Source organism: Anopheles marshallii (genome assembly GCF_943734725.1).
Source record: "Anopheles marshallii chromosome X unlocalized genomic scaffold, idAnoMarsDA_429_01 X_unloc_61, whole genome shotgun sequence".
Taxonomy (NCBI): Eukaryota; Metazoa; Arthropoda; class Insecta; order Diptera; family Culicidae; genus Anopheles; species Anopheles marshallii.
Window position 1 is genome coordinate 47501 of NW_026525911.1, and position 7500 is coordinate 55000.

A 7500-nucleotide genomic window follows, 5' to 3' on the forward strand; every position below is an offset into this window, starting at 1 on the left:
CACTGTAGCGGTCTTCAACGTGCGTTCAACTTTCCAACACTTGTGAGCTATTCCAATCTATGCGTCCAACTGGTGAACATTATGTTGTGAAGTCGAGCTCCACTGTACTTACCACCGGGTATGGTGTTCGTACAACCATCAGTAAACATGTGAACCAACGACGATCGAAGGAATAAATTCCGTTCTCAGCATCGTTGGCTATAATCGGGCAATTTACGGGCTTGCAATCCTCTCCTTTCCATGACTACCGGAGCAGTCTGGAATGTGTGTTTCCAGCAATCCAACACTATGTGAGCTATTCCAATCTATGCGTCCAACTGGTGAACATTATGTTGTGAAGGCGAGCTCCACTGTACTTACCACCGGGTATGGTGTTCGTACAACCATCAGTAAACATGTGAACCAACGACGATCGAAGGAATAAATTCCGTTCTCAGCATCGTTGGCTATAATCGGGCAATTTACGGGCTTGCAATCCTCTCCTTTCCATGACTACCGGAGCAGTCTGGAATGTGTGTTTCCAGCAATCCAACACTATGTGAGCTATTCCAATCTATGCGTCCAACTGGTGAACATTATGTTGTGAAGGCGAGCTCCACTGTACTTACCACCGGGTATGGTGTTCGTACAACCATCAGTAAACATGTGAACCAACGACGATCGAAGGAATAAATTCCGTTCTCAGCATCGTTGGCTATGATCGGGCAATTTACGGGCTTGCAATCCTCCTATGCACCTGGCAATGTATGGTAGTGTTTCCTGCTGCTTTCCTGATTTGGATGTGTACCATGGCCTTTATCAGGCACTCTCTACTAGCTCCGGAATCGAACCCTGATTCCCGCTTCCCGTCACAACCATGGTAGTCCTCTACACTACCATCAATAGTTGATGGGGCACAGTCAAGTGAAAGATCGGTACCAGACTTCAACTCAATCGGCCGATTGGTTTAACTAATAAGTGCACCGGTCCTACCACCTTCAGAAGCAGCATTCCCGGCCTGTTGCATGTATTAGCTCTGGTTTTCATCAATCTTCCCCTGCTGTGTTATACTGAGCTTATGCGGTTTCTCGATTGTCGTGCAAAGTGTGTTATCACACATACCCAATATGCTCAACTCTCATGTTCGTTTGACGCACCAAACTTTATTAGTGATGCACCACACAACAGGTTTTAATATACGCGATCGTGTGTGTTTCAGTGTGAACTTGGTGCGCCAAGTCCATTTGTGATGCATCACTTAGCTAACCATCTTTCGGGACTGTTTAGGGTATGTGCTCCTCCACATCTATGCTTACTCGTACACATTCTCTGTCAATAGGTTTAAGATCGGGCATTCTACCATATCATTGCCTTAATGCTTTCAAATCAAGGCTACCAGGGTAGCCTAATTGCGTTCGAAACTCAACTTGTGAGCTGTCGGCCCTAGAAGTTTTTTAGGCTGCTAGGACCTCTCTCTATATTTTGCCTTTGGACTTCTCGAAGCTCAACTTGTGAGCAGTTCCATGCACCACTACCCGTATCTCTTAGCTTAGTTCTAGCCATGTGCGTTCAAAGCTCAACGTTAAGCTGTGTCCTGCACCACAATCGTTATATAATAAGCTTATCTCTAAGCTTTTTTGCGTTCAATGCTCAACGTTAAGCTATCCCTTCGCTTAGAACCTCGCTCTACATTTTGCCTTTGGACTTCTCGAAGCTCAACTTGTGAGCAGTTCCATGCACCACTATAGGTATCTCTTAGCTTAGTTCTAGCCATGTGCGTTCAAAGCTCAACGTTAAGCGGCCTCATGCACCACAACCCTTGTATCTTAAGCTTATCTCTAAGCTTTTTTGCGTTCAATGCTCAACGTTAAGCTATCCCTTCGCTTAGAACCTCGCTCTATATTCAACTTTCAGATACCTCAAAGCTCAACTTATGTGGTCTGCTATTGCTCTTGAACGGGTACAATATCTGACAGAGGGGGGTTTTTGGCCCAAATTATGCATTATTAGTTTAACCTCCGTCGCAGAACCACATTTGACCAGGTCGAGAAAAAAATTTTTTCGTGACGACCTGGTCCCCCATAGTAGGGAATGAACATGACATCTTAACCATATTTGACCATTTTCAAATTTCTCGTCGCGGAATCATGACTTTACTAGTAAAATTTGTTCCGGGTAGGGACCTCCCATACAAAATTTTCATCGCTCCAAAAGTGATTTCGTTTCACTTTTCAACATTTACAAGGTCCATAAATCATGTTTTGAGACGATATGGAAAAAAAAATTTTTTGCCCGTCTCGACCAACTCGACCGATGGTGACCACAGCAGGGTGCTCCATACAAATTTTCCTTATGTGGAATTTTCAGTGTAAAATAAGGTTTCTCCAATCGATCGCGGGTTTCACTTTTCATCATTTGCTAGGTCTAACTATGATGTTTTGAGTGGTCCCGCAAAAATTTTTTCTCTTGGCCAGTCGACCCTTTCGTCCATGTCGGTGTGTTCTGCAGTAGGGTGCTCCATACAAATTTTCCTTATGTGGAATTTTTCAGTGTAAAATAAGGTTTCTCCAATCGATCGCGGGTTTCACTTTTCATCATTTGCTAGGTCTAACTATGATGTTTTGAGTGGTCCCGCAAAAATTTTTTCTTGGACCGGGCCTTCCTTCCCGGCCCTGTCGGTGTGCTCTGCAGTAGGGTGCTCCATACAAATTTTCCTTATGTGGAATTTTTCAGTGTAAAATAAGGTTTCTCCAATCGATCGCGGGTTTCACTTTTCATCATTTGCTAGGTCTAACTATGATGTTTTGAGTGGTCCCGCAAAAATTTTTTCTTGGACCGGGCCTTCCTTCCCGGCCCTGTCGGTGTGCTCTGCAGTAGGGTGCTCCATACAAATTTTCCTTATGTGGAATTTTTCAGTGTAAAATAAGGTTTCTCCAATCGATCGCGGGTTTCACTTTTCATCATTTGCTAGGTCTAACTATGATGTTTTGAGTGGTCCCGCAAAAATTTTTTCTTGGACCGGGCCTTCCTTCCCGGCCCTGTCGGTGTGCTCTGCAGTAGGGTGCTCCATACAAATTTTCCTTATGTGGAATTTTTCAGTGTAAAATAAGGTTTCTCCAATCGATCGCGGGTTTCACTTTTCATCATTTGCTAGGTCTAACTATGATGTTTTGAGTGGTCCCGCAAAAATTTTTTCTTGGACCGGGCCTTCCTTCCCGGCCCTGTCGGTGTGTTCTGCAGTAGGGTGCTCCATACAAATTTTGCTTATGTGGAATTTTTCAGTGTAAAATAAGGTTTCTCCAATCGATCGCGGGTTTCACTTTTCATCATTTGCTAGGTCTAACTATGATGTTTTGAGTGGTCCCGCAAAAATTTTTTCTTGGACCGGGCCTTCCTTCCCGGCCCTGTCGGTGTGCTCTGCAGTAGGGTGCTCCATACAAATTTTCCTTATGTGGAATTTTTCAGTGTAAAATAAGGTTTCTCCAATCGATCGCGGGTTTCACTTTTCATCATTTGCTAGGTCTAACTATGATGTTTTGAGTGGTCCCGCAAAAATTTTTTCTTGGACCGGGCCTTCCTTCCCGGCCCTGTCGGTGTGCTCTGCAGTAGGGTGCTCCATACAAATTTTCCTTATGTGGAATTTTTCAGTGTAAAATAAGGTTTCTCCAATCGATCGCGGGTTTCACTTTTCATCATTTGCTAGGTCTAACTATGATGTTTTGAGTGGTCCCGCAAAAATTTTTTCTTGGACCGGGCCTTCCTTCCCGGCCCTGTCGGTGTGCTCTGCAGTAGGGTGCTCCATACAAATTTTCCTTATGTGGAATTTTTCAGTGTAAAATAAGGTTTCTCCAATCGATCGCGGGTTTCACTTTTCATCATTTGCTAGGTCTAACTATGATGTTTTGAGTGGTCCCGCAAAAATTTTTTCTTGGACCGGGCCTTCCTTCCCGGCCCTGTCGGTGTGCTCTGCAGTAGGGTGCTCCATACAAATTTTCCTTATGTGGAATTTTTCAGTGTAAAATAAGGTTTCTCTAATCGATCGCGGGTTTCACTTTTCATCATTTGCTAGGTCTAACTATGATGTTTTGAGTGGTCCCGCAAAAATTTTTTCTCTTAGCCAGTCGACCCTTTCGTCCATGTCGGTGTGTTCTGCAGTAGGGTGCTCCATACAAATTTTCCTTATGTGGAATTTTTCAGTGTAAAATAAGGTTTCTCCAATCGATCGCGGGTTTCACTTTTCATCATTTGCTAGGTCTAACTATGATGTTTTGAGTGGTCCCGCAAAAATTTTTTCTTGGACCGGGCCTTCCTTCCCGGCCCTGTCGGTGTGCTCTGCAGTAGGGTGCTCCATACAAATTTTCCTTATGTGGAATTTTTCAGTGTAAAATAAGGTTTCTCCAATCGATCGCGGGTTTCACTTTTCATCATTTGCTAGGTCTAACTATGATGTTTTGAGTGGTCCCGCAAAAATTTTTTCTTGGACCGGGCCTTCCTTCCCGGCCCTGTCGGTGTGCTCTGCAGTAGGGTGCTCCATACAAATTTTCCTTATGTGGAATTTTTCAGTGTAAAATAAGGTTTCTCCAATCGATCGCGGGTTTCACTTTTCATCATTTGCTAGGTCTAACTATGATGTTTTGAGTGGTCCCGCAAAAATTTTTTCTTGGACCGGGCCTTCCTTCCCGGCCCTGTCGGTGTGCTCTGCAGTAGGGTGCTCCATACAAATTTTCCTTATGTGGAATTTTTCAGTGTAAAATAAGGTTTCTCCAATCGATCGCGGGTTTCACTTTTCATCATTTGCTAGGTCTAACTATGATGTTTTGAGTGGTCCCGCAAAAATTTTTTCTCTTAGCCAGTCGACCCTTTCGTCCATGTCGGTGTGCTCTGCAGTAGGGTGCTCCATACAAATTTTCCTTATGTGGAATTTTTCAGTGTAAAATAAGGTTTCTCCAATCGATCGCGGGTTTCACTTTTCATCATTTGCTAGGTCTAACTATGATGTTTTGAGTGGTCCCGCAAAAATTTTTTCTTGGACCGGGCCTTCCTTCCCGGCCCTGTCGGTGTGCTCTGCAGTAGGGTGCTCCATACAAATTTTCCTTATGTGGAATTTTTCAGTGTAAAATAAGGTTTCTCCAATCGATCGCGGGTTTCACTTTTCATCATTTGCTAGGTCTAACTATGATGTTTTGAGTGGTCCCGCAAAAATTTTTTCTTGGACCGGGCCTTCCTTCCCGGCCCTGTCGGTGTGCTCTGCAGTAGGGTGCTCCATACAAATTTTCCTTATGTGGAATTTTTCAGTGTAAAATAAGGTTTCTCCAATCGATCGCGGGTTTCACTTTTCATCATTTGCTAGGTCTAACTATGATGTTTTGAGTGGTCCCGCAAAAATTTTTTCTTGGACCGGGCCTTCCTTCCCGGCCCTGTCGGTGTGCTCTGCAGTAGGGTGCTCCAAACAAATATTCCTTATGTGGAATTTTTCAGTGTAAAATAAGGTTTCTCCAATCGATCGCGGGTTTCACTTTTCATCATTTGCTAGGTCTAACTATGATGTTTTGAGTGGTCCCGCAAAAATTTTTTCTCTTAGCCAGTCGACCCTTTCGTCCATGTCGGTGTGTTCTGCAGTAGGGTGCTCCAACCAAGTTTTCCTAATGAAAGTTTTTCGTGGTTTCGTGTGAGTTAAAAACTCCGGAACTTGGCTTATTTTCACCATAATTTCCACATATGGTGACCAACTCAATAAACGTTTTGTGCGTATCCTATGGACAGTTTTTCGCGTTCAACTTGGTGAACTAGGGTTGTTTTCCCGAAGGGTAAAAAAATCTGGACTTAGCCAAATTTTGAAATCTCCAACCAATCTTGGCCTGTTAGATTATCTTGGTTGGGTTGCTATGGGCTGCTACGGCCTACTTGATAGGCAATGTTTCAACTCTTGGAAGCTTTCGTGGTTGTTTAGAACTGTCCATGGCCTTCTTGATAGAAATGGCTTATCGTGGCCATGGACTTAGCAACATTTTGAGATCCAATCTTGGCCTGTTAGATTATCTTGGTTGGTTTGCTATGGGCTGGTACGGCCTACTTGATAGGCAATGTTTCAACTCTTGGAAGCTTTCGTGGTTGCTAAGCACAGTTCGTGGCCTTCTTGATAGAAATGGCTTATGGTGGCCATGGACTTAGCCAAATTTTGAAATCTCCAACCAATCTTGGCCTGTTAGAGTATCTTGGTTGGGTTGCTATGGGCTGGTACGGCCTACTTGATAGGCAATGTTTCAACTCTTGGAAGCTTTCGTGGTTGCTAAGCACTGTTCATGGCCTTCTTGATAGAAATGGCTTATGGTGGCCATGGACTTAGCCAAATTTTGAAATCTCCAACCAATCTTGGCCTGTTAGATTATCTTGGTTGGTTTGCTATGGGCTGGTACGGCCTACTTGATAGGCAATGTTTCAACTCTTGGAAGCTCTCGTGGTTGCTAAGCACTGTTCGTGGCCTTCTTGATAGAAATGGCTTATGGTGGCCATGGACTTAGCAAAATTTTGAAGTCTCCAACCAATCTTGGCCTGTTAGAGTATCTTGGTTGGGTTGCTATGGGCTGCTACGGCCTACTTGATAGGCAATGTTTCAACTCTTGGAAGCTTTCGTGGTTGCTAAGCACTGTTCGTGGCCTTCTTGATAGAAATGGCTTATGGTGGCCATGGACTTAGCCAAATTTTGAAGTCTCCAACCAATCTTGGCCTGTTAGAGTATCTTGGTTGGGTTGCTATGGGCTGCTACGGCCTACTTGATAGGCAATGTTTCAACTCTTGGAAGCTTTCGTGGTTGCTAAGCACAGTTCGTGGCCTTCTTGATAGAAATGGCTTATGGTGGCCATGGACTTAGCCAAATTTTGAAGTCTCCAACCAATCTTGGCCTGTTAGAGTATCTTGGTTGGGTTGCTATGGGCTGGTACGGCCTACTTGATAGGCAATGTTTCAACTCTTGGAAGCTTTCGTGGTTGCTAAGCACTGTTCATGGCCTTCTTGATAGAAATGGCTTATGGTGGCCATGGACTTAGCCAAATTTTGAAATCTCCAACCAATCTTGGCCTGTTAGATTATCTTGGTTGGTTTGCTATGGGCTGGTACGGCCTACTTGATAGGCAATGTTTCAACTCTTGGAAGCTCTCGTGGTTGCTAAGCACTGTTCGTGGCCTTCTTGATAGAAATGGCTTATGGTGGCCATGGACTTAGCAAAATTTTGAAATCTCCAACCAATCTTGGCCTGTTAGAGTATCTTGGTTGGGTTGCTATGGGCTGCTACGGCCTACTTGATAGGCAATGTTTCAACTCTTGGAAGCTTTCGTGGTTGCTAAGCACTGTTCGTGGCCTTCTTGATAGAAATGGCTTATGGTGGCCATGGACTTAGCAAAATTTTGAATTCTCCAACCAATCTTGGCCTGTTAGAGTATCTTGGTTGGGTTGCTATGGGCTGGTACGGCCTACTTGATAGGCAATGTTTCAACTCTTGGAAGCTTTCGTGGTTGCTAAGCA